Here is a 13106-nt window from a genome sequence, read left to right as displayed (position 1 = left end):
TCAGACTCATGCAGTACATGAAATGATGCCAAATGCAGGACGATCACAGGGCAGTGGGTGGAAAATCTTGTGGATCCAATGGCAGTGGAAGCATGTCAGCATTGGCAAGGGTCTCCACGTGGCTCCTTCAGCTCCAGGACTCTAGAGTAACTCCATGTGTCTTCTCAACAGGAATATCTTGCAGGGAGTGAGCAGGTGTCCAGCCTCCAGTGAGCTATTTATCTCCTTAGCACCTCCAAATGAGGTCATCAAGCTGCAACCTGATTGATAGGCTAAACCCCACCCCTTCAATCATAATCTTCTCAAATTGACAACAGATTATATAACTACCACAGGAACCTAATAAGACAAGGATACTGTGAAGCAAACTTGTCTGAAGTTACCTACTCCTCACAGAGTGTATTTACAGCTTAAATTCTGAGCACCCTATTTGCCGAAGGCTAGGAATAATAGTAAAACCCAAAATCCATTTTCAGGATCCCCAGTAGATTATGCCTCCATTGAATTCCTTCTGACCATGAACCCGTGATAAAAACAGTCTTGCCAGCAGGCAGAGTACACTGGAAAGAGAATTACCACCCCCCTTTCGCCAGCCTAGGGAGAGACCATCTTTCTTAGGGGGTGAGCTTGATAAATGCACCATTCTGGGGTCTCACGGTCATGAGTCACACCCAACTGCCATGGTCAGAAGAGCTTGGATCAATCTTGTAAGTTCTTCTAATATAATGTATGTGTCCCATCATGATCCGGTTGCAGCTCCTGTAGTTCCCCCATTAACTGCGATGTACTGATCTGCCACAGCTATGGTTTTGTGACAGGCTCTTTTGCCCTCTTATGTCCTTTCTTAAGTCCCGGAAACTCAGTAAACCCGGTGATGTCATTATGCCCTTGGCTCATGGTCTTCTTCCTTGGGATAATACATCTTTGTCTTTGCGCCCTTTAAGATGTAATAAATGGTCTCCCTAAATTATAGTTGAGATTTGGGGTCTCCTTTGAATCCTAAAACAAGAGACATGTTTAAACTTTTCTTTTTTAATAAACCCATGAATGTATAAACTGGAACCTAGTAGTAATACTTTTTGACTCACGTGTGTGTGAGTGTGTGTCCCCTTTCTCCTCTCTCTTTCTCTCTCTCTCTCTCTCTCTCTCTCTCTCTCACACACACACACACACACACACACACACACACATTAAAATCTGAGCTACTCAATTCCCTCTTCCTTCTACCTCCACATGAAATGACCATACAGTTTTATATTTATTTTATACAGCTTTAACTTTGACCTTTTGAAACTGACTGATGCAAAACTGTATTCAACTCAAAATGAATGGTCAAGTAGGGAAGGTAACTAAAAGTGTAAGGCAGCAGGGCTTTCCAGAAACAAACCACCCTAAGTTTTATAACAAAGGGGTGCTTGACTTGTGCATTTGCATTTCAATGGAGCAGAAAGCACCATTTCTCTCTGCTGTCCCAGACTCTCAGGAACTCCCTCTCCAGATAGTTTGATTAATCATTTCAAGTTTGCAGTCTTTTAAAATGCTAACTCCATTCTGAAGGGCGGAGGAAATGGGCGGGCCGAGGGAAGAACACAACAAAATAAGAGTCCCGCAGCATGTCCGAATCAGGCCACGGAGGACAGGATTGCTGTTGGGAAGCAGAACACACTTGGTCACGTGGCAGGAATGCGAATGGGGTCAGCTGCTAACCAGCAGGCTGACGTTTGAAGGTGTGAGTCCACCCAGAGGTGACTCAGAAGCAAGTTCAGGTGAGCTATTTCCAAAAACTCAGCAAGTGAAAACATTGTGGAGCGCATGCCCACTCTGACACACAGAAGTTGCCACGAGGAAGACTCTGCTCAATGACAACGTGCTTTGTTGTTGTTAGGTGCCATCAACCCATAACACTACCAACCCATAACAACCCTGTGCACACCAGAACGAAACACCGCCGGAGCCTGCTCCATCCTCACAATTGTTCCCGTGCCGGAGCCCATTGCCACAGCCGCTGTGGATCCGTCTCCTTTAGGACCTTCCTCTTAGTCATTGCCCCTCTACTTTACCAAAACCAAGTCCTTCTCCAGGGACTGGTCTCTCCCGACAACATGTCCAAACTGTGAAACATAAACTGCTCCCCTTCTCTGAGAAGAGAGTCAACTGGGAGACCGCTTTTTCATAATTTAGCAAAAAAAGTAAATTTCCAATTTAACAACAAATTTCTGTAGAGTGGACAAGAGACGTGCTGGTGTTCTTAAATGTTAACACTTAACACGCCTCCCAATATTAACACTTAATACACCTCAGTGTATACAGCGACCCTTCTCCACAGCACTTGGACTTCAAATGATTCATTGAGAAGAATCAGTGAACACTGACACAGGACACAAATGTCCTCAGAGATAAGTCTGAGGACATTTTGTGTGACCCCATGTCAGGTACTAATACCTACTGAGGGAAATTGTAAAGAACCCCCATATGGAACACTTACTAATGAGAAGACCCATCTCAACTCATTACCATCATATTGATTCTGACTCATAGCAACCCGATAAAAGGTTTCTGAGACTGTAATAGTTAAGGGAGCAGAGAACCTCATCTTTTCCTCACCATGAAAAGATTACACAATCAAAGAACTGTTTCCCCCCCTCGGAAATCGGCAATGTCTGAGAAAGAAACTGGAAACCAACAACACACAAGACTGAATGTTCTATCCCCAGTGAAAGAGCAGTATGGAGAAGAAAGCTCTAGTACTGGACACCCACTATTGCAGAGGAGACCCCTCTAGACACTTTCACCTTAGAAACACCTGTTTCACAAGCAGAAATGGCAGGGACAAAAACACGGAGCAGGCAGGTATAGTGAGGGTGTCGCCCCCATTGGCTGAAAGGGTGGCTCATGTGCAGGTTCTGATAGGTGAGCTGGAGGGGTCAATTGGAGCCCAACTATGGGGACTTGGGAGTCCCTGAGTGGTGCAATAGTTTATGTGCCTAGAATATTTGGAAGAGTTGATGTTCCATGCAGAAGGGTCTGGAGATCTACAAGGAAAAGTTAACTATTGAAAACCTTATGGAGCCTATTTCTACTCTGACACACATGGGGTCACCATGAGTTGGAATTTTTTTGTTACTGTTGCTCTGAGGTTCCAGGTTGTGCCTGAGAATGAATGAGAACATCCAGCAAGATGGCACCCAGGTAAGCGGGCCATGTTGGGAGCTCGGAGGTGATCACTGAGCTTGGGGACTGGGAGACTGAGTGGAGAAACTGAGACATATCATTTTAGCTTTGTGGCACCCAAGAGCTCTCTGCCAACCCGAGGGTAGTCCTCACCCAGCCCCTATCCCCCAGCCCCACCCCCCATTAGTACTTACTGTGGAGCACCAGTAATATGAGGTCTGAGGCTATGGCTACCGTAGCCGCCATCACCCATGCTGCTGCAGTTCCTGCTGTGGCCAGTTCCTGCCTCCCATGTGCCCATGGATTTCCCTGTGGCCAGACTCCTCCTCATTGTCCTCCACACACCTGTGGCTCCTGTAGGTGTGGTCAGAGGCTGCCAGCCATCTGCCAGCAGCTTCTGCCACAGTCAGACCCTCCCCAGCCTCAATTGGAACCTGCTGGCCAACGCAAGCTCCATGGCTCCCCTGCTGACTTGGCCTGAAACTGTAAACCTCACGCCAGCAGCCTGGACCCACGACACCCCTCTCAGTCTAAAGTAGACCCGCAGTAAGCCCACTGACTCACACCAGCCCATTCCCATTGCCTGCCTACCTCTGCCAACACCAGCCCACATTCCATGGCTCCCTGCCTCCTCCAGCCCCAACACCGCTGTGACAACCCATGTGATTGCCCTCCATATCCTCACTGCCTGCAAACCACCTTGCCCATGTTCCCTGAGAGGATCACCTGATCTCCCTCCATATAGGTAATCCCAGCTGTCTATGGGGAAAATAGAACCTTAGTGAGCTAAAGAAGTAGCTCAATCCCATAGCACAATCAACTACAGGTAACCCTGAAATCCATTCCTACTAATCTCCCAGAGAGCAAATTCAGGGCTCCCTAATGCCTGGGAAATTGGTGCAGAGATCCTCCAAAAACAACATGCAGACGCAATCCACACCAACAAGCTCTACAAGAAAACAAGAGAAACAAAGTGCAATGTCGGAGGAAATCCTGAACCTAACAATGTTCATAGAAGAAGCAGACATTGATCTACCACAGAAAGAAATCTTCAGTATGCTGTCTGGAGTCACACAGGATATGAGGGAATGGATTCAGGAAAAGGATGGAATAATAGAGGTGATAGGGTCCACATAGCAACGGGAAATATAAGGGTTAAGGGGTGAGGCAGTCTAGGAGATACCCATGGAGAGTTCAACAAACGGGAGAGTCAGTCAAACAAGACAGTCAAAGAAGCTGGAAAAAAATTGAAACCATGAGTGATGCTATGAAGAAGAACAACATTAGAATAATTGGGATACCAGAAGAAAACACAACAAAGAAATCAACAACAAAAATATGAGAGAATTCCTAGAAGAAAAGTCCCCCAAAACAATGAATGAGAATCAGACAATCATTCAGGAGTCATAGAAGACACTAATTAGACTGAATCCCAGGAAGGATACACCAAGGCATACAGTAGTCAAATTATCCAACTGCGGGGCAAAAGAGAAAATCATAAGAGCAACTAGAGAAAAAGAGGCAGCCACCTACAAGGGTATTCAGATAAGAACATGCTCAGATTTATCAGCAGATACCATGAAGGGGAAAGTGGAGTAGCATCTTCCAAAATTTGAAAGAATAATGCAAACCCAAGAATTTTCTACCCCTCCAAACTATCCATCAATATAGACAGAGAGGTAAGAGTGTTCCCAGACATGCAAAAACTCAGAGAGCATGTTAAAAAAGAAACCCAGCACTACGAAAAAAAAGTTCTTGCCTACTCACTTTGGAAAGAAAACCAACTGTTAGCAAGCACAAGCAGGAGACCACTGCATAGCACAATTCCAGCCAGAAGTCAACACATTGAAAACAACTCCCAAGAAAGCAATGTCCAAATGGTGAAAAGAAGGCAAGAATGAGTCACTCACACACACGTACACACCATATGATAAGGATGGAGGTAGGCAAATACCTAACACAAAAGGTACGAGAGGACAACAAAGAATCCACAGATAAGGACATAATAACTCTGAGCATCAGTGGGTCTGAATTCACTGATTAAAATGTATAAGCTAGCAGACTGGATTAGAAAGCACAACCTACCAATCCGTCGTCTGCAGGAAACACATCTTAGCTCTCAGACAAAGGCGCAGAATCAAAGACTTGCAGAAAGTACACCAAGCAAATGGCAATTATTTTAAAAAAGCAGAAGTTACCATCCTAATCTCTGACAAGATTGATCTTAAGGTACAAGGCATAACAAGAGATAAGGATGAGCAGTATATAAAGCACAAGGGATCAGTAGATCAAGAGCCAATAAGCCTAATAAATACATATTTGCCCATTTAGTGACCTGTGGAATTCATCAACCAAATTCTTGAAAAGATGGAAAAAGAGACCAGGGATTCAACAATTATAGTAGGTGATTTCAGTACACCACTCTCTGAGAAAGATAGCTAAATGGTGGGAACACTTAAAAAGGAGGCCACATAACTAAACTCTACAATTAAGCAACTCGAACTGGTATACATATTTAGAGCTATATATAATATATATATATATCACATGCATTTCTCGTGCACAATGCACATTTTCTAAAATAGACCACATGCTGGGACACAAGTCGAGCCTGAGTAAATTCAAACTTATAGAGGTCACTCAGTAGTCTTCCTTCTCCGACCATTATGCCATAAAGCTAGAAATCAATAAAAGGAAGATTTATAAAACAAGGGCAAACACTTGGAGGATGAACAACTTTCTTCTTCAAACTGAATGGGTACTGCCCCAAATTAGAGGTGAAATTAAGAAGCATTTAGAAACTAATGAGAATGAGAGTATAACATACCAAAATTGGCAAAAGCAGTTATCAGGAGATGTTAGATAGAGATAAGTCCACATATAAAAATAAATACTATGGCCAATAAGCTATCACAAAACCTCCAACAGTTGGAGCAGAGTCAAATGGATAATCCCTCTAATTGCAAAAGAAAAGAAATTATAAAATTTCGCGTGAAGATCACGAGGTGTCAAAGGGATCAGGTTTCAGGCATCAAAGAAAGAAAAATCATATATTTGTGTGCTCTCTATCCCAATATGATCACTGAGGACAAATAGTGACATAAGCAAATGTGGTGAAGAAAGCTGATGGTGCCCAGCTATCAAAAGATATAGTGTCTGAGTCTTAAAGGCTTGAGAGTAAACAAGTACCCATCTAGCTCAGAAGCATAAAAGCCCACAGGAAAGAAGCACACCAGCCTGTGTGATCATGAGGTGTCAAAGGGATAAGGTATAAAGCATCAAAGAACACAAATCACATCATTGTGAATGAGGGGGAATGCAGAGTGGGGACCAAAAGGCCATTTATGGGCAACTGGACATCTTCTTACAGATGGGTCTTGGGGAAGAGACAAGCCGTTCAGGGGGCAGTATAGCAACAATGAAACATACAACTTTCCTCTAGTTCTTAAATGCTTCCTCCCCAAACTGTCATGATCCCAATTCTACCTTACAAATCCAGCTGAACCGGAGAATGTACACTGGTACAGATAGGAACTGGAAACACAGGGAATACAGGGCAGATGAACCCCTCAGGTCAAGTGGTGAGAGTGGTAATATCAGCAGGGTGGAGGGAAGGTGGGGTAGAAAGGGGAACTGATTACAAGGATCTACATATAACTTCCTCTCTGGAGGTAGGTCAGAAGAAAAGTGGGTGAAGGGAGATGTTGGACAGTGTAAGATATGACAAAATAATACAGACTTGTAAATTATCAAGGGTTCATGAGGGAGGAGGGAATGGAGATAGAGACCAAAAATGAGAAGCTGATGCCAGGGGCTCAAGTGGAAAGCAGATGTTTTGAAAATGATGATGGCAACAAATGTGCAAATATGCTTAACACAATGGTTATATTTATGGGTTGTGATAAGCTTTGTATGAGCCCCCAATAAAATGATTTTTTTTAAATTAGGGGGAGACAAACAAGCTGGAAAACAATACAAAAATAAACACAGTAATAAGCTGGTTCTTTGACAGAATTAACAGAATCAACAAACCGTTGACAAATCTAACCAAAGAAAGGAAGGAGTGGACATCAATAGAAAGGATGAGGGATGAAATTAAAAAATTGATAGCACAGTATTACAAAAGTCTATATTCCAATAAATGCAATAACTTTAATGACATGGACAAATACTTAGGAAAACAAACCCTACCCAGATTGTCCCACATAGATGTCAAAAACCTGAACAGACTCATAGCAAAAGAAGAAAGAGATAAGGTTATCAAGAAACAACCAACTAAAAAACTTCTCAGCCCAGACAGCTTCACGGGACAATTCTACCAAGCATTCAGGGAAGAGCTGACACCATTTCTATACAAGCTTTTCCAGAGCATTAAAAAAGCATGGCCAACTCCCAAACTCGTTCTATGAAGCTAGAATAACACTGATACCAAAGACAGACAAGGATCCCACAAGAATAGATAACTAACGACCAATATCTCTAATGAACATCGATGCCAAAATCCTTAATAAAATATTGGCCACGAAAATGCAAAAGTATATAAAATCAATAAATCATCATGACCAAGTATTCATAACAGGGATACAGGAATGGCTCAGTATACAAAAATCCATTGTGTTAGTCTGGGTAGAAAAGAGACACTAATCCAGAGAGACTTGTATGTGTATAAGAAAGAGTTTTATATAAAGAGGAATTGTACATTAAGAAAACATCCCAGCTCAGTCCAGCTCAAATTCATAAGTCTGATATTAGCCCATGTGTTCGGTACCGATTGATAAAGTTCTCTTCAATCTCATGAAACACATGCAATGATGCTGAATGCAGGAAGATCATAGGCCAGTGGGAGGGAAGTCTTGTGGATCCAGTGGTGTAAGTATCTCAGCACTGGCAGAGGTCTCCACGTGGCTCCGTCAGCTCAGGGCACTAGTATAGCTCGATGTGTCTTTCCAGCTGCAATGTCTCCCAGGGAGTCACCTGCCTCCTGTGTCCAGTGAGCTATTTATCTCCTTAGCACCTCCAATTGAGGTCATCAATCTGCAACCTGATTGACAGGCTAAACTCCACCCCTTCAATCTTAATACTCTCAAATTGACAACAGATTATATAACTACCACATCCACACATCAACCCCAAAAAGGCAATAGCCATATGATAATATCAATAGACACAGGAAAAACATTTTACAGCTTTGAAACCCACTCCTAGTTAAGACACTCAAGAAGATAGGATTGGAAGGAAATTACCTCAACATACCAATACAAGCTGCATATGAAAAACCAACAGGCAGCATTACAATCAATGGAGAAAAGACTAAAACGTTCTCACTGAAAAAGAACAAGGCAAGGATGCCCCTTTTCCTCACTTTATTCAACATCTTCCTGGAGGTCCTAGCTAATAACATAAGGCAATGGAATGACAACAAAGGTATGTATCTAGGGAAATAAAAAGTGAAACTATCTTTATTTGCAGATGGTAAGGTTTTATATACTAAGAACTCCAAAGCCTCCCCAAGAAGAGTGCTCGATGCAATAAAGGAATATGGCAGAGTGGCAGGATACAAGATCAGCAAGCAGAAGTCAGTTGGATGGCTATATGCAACTGATGGGAATACAGAAAAAGAGATCAAGATGGTAGCACCCTTCATAATAGTAGAACATAGATTGAGATATCTAAGAATATACCTAACCAAAAAATTCCCAATTATCTGTACAAAGAAAACTACAGAACACTATTACAAAAATCAAGAGACCTTCACAAATGGAAGAATATCCTAGGCCCATGGATTGGAAGACTCAATTTAATGAAGATGTCATACTACCCAAGGCATTATAAAAGTTCAATGCAATCTTGATACAAACACTGGCATCTTTCTTCTAAGAAATGGAAAACTGACTACCAACTTCATATGGAAAGGGAAGAAGCCCGGAGTTAGCAAAGAACTCCTCAAGAAGAAGAATGTCCGAGAGCTGGCATTACCTGACTTTAAAACCTACGACACAGGCACACTAATCTTGCTCGGCCTGCATTTACATTGGTACAGCCAAGATGTTGCCAAGCACCCCTGAGAAACAGTAAGGGGAGTAGTGACACCTTGAGGATACAGGAAGAAGAGGGAAGGGGGAAAGGAAACTGATCACAATTATGACTGTATAACCCCACTCAAGGGAAACGAACATCAGAATTTTAGGTGACTGGACAAATGGGATGGTGGAAGTTATAGCAAAATAATAATAATAATAATGTATTGAGGGATCAATGGGGCGGTAGGATGGGGGAGGGAACGCATAAAGAGGAACTGATATCAAGGAGTCCAAGAAGAAAAGAAAATGTATTGAAAATAATGATGGCAGCAGTTGTCCAATTCTGCTTGATCAAGGGAACTATGGATTGTATTGATATTTGTAAGAGCTCCCAATAAAATGTTTAAATATATATATATATTGCAAAACAATGAATGAAAGAATGTCAGGCATGACCCGGGTGTGAAGTGATGAGGCCCTCCCTAGGGCACTGCCTCGGGACTAGAATGAAGGTGATGGGTGTAAGATGAAAAGAAAGGGTTCTAAAAAGAATCCTCAGAGCTTGATTATGCAGCGGACATCGAGGTAGAAGAGAAGCAACAACCTCAAGATCTGCAGCCTGAAACACAGGGTTATGACAGGATCGAAGGGGTTGGGGGAGAGGGTGTTGAATCCCCAAGTCCTTTTCCCATCATTTAGGAATTGACTTTTCAAGCAACCTAGTGACTTCACTAGTATATCAAGTGATTGATTGATTCCTTGTCATCCTAGTGCTACTGCCAACTGGACCTGGGTCCCAAAAAGCAGGTTTCACTTTCTGAATAAGAAAATCATTTGCTTGGTTTGTGCATTGGGAGGCCTAAGCCCTAGAACCTGAGCACCCGCTGAGGTATTCCATTGCTTCTGAAGCTAAAGGAAAGCAACTTTGGAAACTTTGATCTTAAAAGTAACCTACCCTAACAATTCTAAGTAAAAAGCAAAACACAACAAATGAAAAACTGGCTAGACACCTGCAGTAAAAGGACACGTGTCACATTCATTTGGGGAAAACTTCTCTGGTGAATGCACATCTTGCTCTACATCTTGTTTATCGACAATGCCAATGGAAAACCAGCAGCACTGAGTCCATTCTGGCTCACAGACACTCCATGTGTATCACAACAGAACTGTAGATGCCACTGAACTGGCTGATGGTTCAGAAATAGATGGTCAGGCCTTTCTTCCAAGGGGTCTTTGAGTGGATTTGAACCTCCAACCTTCTGGTTAGCAGCTAAGCACATTGTTGTCACTCTCTAAGGACTCCAATGCCATAGAAGGTCTCAATACATGAGAGCCTGCTCCAGCAACTGGCAGAACCCTGGTCAAGTAGTGGGCTGTGCTGGGCTACAGATCATGAGGCTGGCAGTTCAAAACCACTAGCTTCTCCTTGGGAAAAAGATGGGGATTTCTATTCATGTAAATATTACAGACACAGAAACCCACTGGGGCAGTTCTGCTCTGTCCTATTGGGTCACCATGAGTCAGAATCAGCTCCATGGCAGTGAATTTGGGTTGGGAATTTTTATTGTTTGATTTTTGCCTCAGTATCTGTGCCTAAAACTGCTCAGAAGTAAACCTAGAGAAGGCAGGCAGGCCTCTTAACAGATTGCACACAGAATTTTAAAATATCTCTTCACCATTGATCACATAAGACAGCATGTACTGAACTGAAATTTGCTATATACAGTGTAGTGAGCAAAAAGTTAATAACATCCCTATATGTCAATAATTCAAAGAAAGGTGACCAACTGGAAAAGATCAGTAAAATCTATGGCCAGGCAATTAATTTATCGAATTGCAAAAGAAGCAACAAGTACTGTTGGGTGTTTGATTTGATTTGTAATCAAACGAGTTGAAACAAATGGATACTTTTTTTCTCTTACTACATTCTTCAGAAAAATTAAATAAAGATAAAAATAGTTAGGATGCACCACCGTTTGTTGTACTATCGCGTGTTGCATGTTGCTGTGGTGTTGGAAGCTATTCTATGCCAGTGGGGTCAGCCATGGTGGACGGGTTTCCGCAGAGCTTCCAGATGCAGACAAACTAGGAAAGAGGACCTGGCAATCTTCTTCCGAAAATTACCTAAAAAAAGACCTCTATGGATTATACTGAAAGATGGCCCATAAAGTGCGGGAAGAGGAGCCCCCCGACCCCAAAGAAGGAAGACACTCGAAGTCCCCAGTGGTCCCAAGAGACTCAGCATACCAACCATCATGAAGATAGCACTGGCCTGGGCAGCCCTGCGTCCAGTTATACGTGGAGGCACCGCTAGTTGGAGTCAGCTGCCGGGCAAGGAACAAGTGGGAGAGTCTGTATAGGAAAAGACGTCTTTCCCCAGGGCCAATGGAAGTGTAAACTGTTACAGCTTTTCTGGATTTACTTTGTCAAGATGTTCCGCAGGCCTGGAAAACTGGGCATAGCTTTTAACCCAATTGTGTGCCGAGAAGTTCATGGCCACGGAAAAGTCTAGATGTTTACAAGGATGTTCACCAAATGCTGCAGACATCGGTGGGCGCTTGCCAAGAACCTAAATGCTTAAAATGAAGGGACTGATTTCATAAACGATAGTACATCCATATGACAAACTACTCTGAAGCCATTTAAAAATGATGATATTGAATTTATTACGTTGACTGCCAAGATGTGTGCCATGCCGTAATGATTTTGCAGAGCAAGTTAGGGAAGAGTAAATGCATTCTGATCCAATGTGTACATCCTCATTAGGTGTCTGGAAAGAGAGGGAAAACAGATCTGGACACCCAAGACAAAGTTTGAAAACCTAACTATTGTCAGGCCAATTCCAACTCCATAAAATGTTAGCAGTAGTTATAGCCAGGTGGTAGGGTTAAGGTGATTTTTCTACATTTCCGTCAAGAAATATAGGTTTATATAATAAAAAACAAGCATGGAAGCAAATGTAAAAGGCCAGACACAACCTCAATACATGCTCTGGAATATATCTGTGACCATGGAATTGGACCCAGCAAAACACAGGTTGAGTCGGGCCTCAGATTTTGGCTGAGCAAGACACTGTGTGAGCAGTCCCCAGGCTGGAATTTGACCACTATCATCCTCTTCAAACAGCATCTCTCCTGCCTCCTCCCTGCTGTTCTAAACATTGACACTGCTGCACTAAACAATATGCTCTAAACATACTGACACCGATGTGCGCCTCCATCAGCAGCTGTGGGGGTCAGACTGCTGCCTCCACAGCTGCTCTGCTTCCAAAGGGCTTCACCGGGAAGTGGGAAGACCTCACAGTAGCCATATGTCCTCAGGAAGGAAGAATTAAACTGAAAAGGCAGAGTTTGAGTTTGTGAGTCTGGCGGTTGCGATGCGCACCTGGGAATTGAGTGCATGATCGTAAGATTTTTGGAAACTTCAGGGAAAACATTTAACCTGGGCTATGGGCACTGTCCTTGGGTGGTACCAGCGGTGAGCCTGCTTGGCTGCTAACCAAAAAGTTGAACGTGCCTCAGAAGAAAGGCCTGACAATTTCCTTCTGAACAATCAGCCATGGAAAACCCTATGGAACACCGTGCTACTTGGACATACATTGACCCTGCATTGGAAATGGCTCCTGAGAAAATGCTGGTGAGAGAAAAACCCCAAACATCCATTTCCAGAAGCTCTGTGTTCTAGACACAAACACACGCACACACAGAGAGAACATGGGATGGGAATCGGCCATTGCACCCTAAGTGGACTCTGTTTCCCAGCCTGGAGTCAGATTCTCCACCCAAAGAAAGTCCTCACAGGTCCTAGACACCCCGGAGAAGCACATCCCCGATACACAGGAATTCGCCACCTTAGGAAGTCAAGGGGCACATCAAGAAGCATTCTCAAACCCGGCATGAGACCTCTGGGCAAACT

This window comes from Tenrec ecaudatus, chromosome 10, assembly GCF_050624435.1.
Source record: "Tenrec ecaudatus isolate mTenEca1 chromosome 10, mTenEca1.hap1, whole genome shotgun sequence".
NCBI classification, from domain to species: Eukaryota; Metazoa; Chordata; class Mammalia; order Afrosoricida; family Tenrecidae; genus Tenrec; species Tenrec ecaudatus.
The sequence above is the reverse complement of the archived record's forward strand: the minus strand, read 5'-3'. Positions refer to the sequence as shown.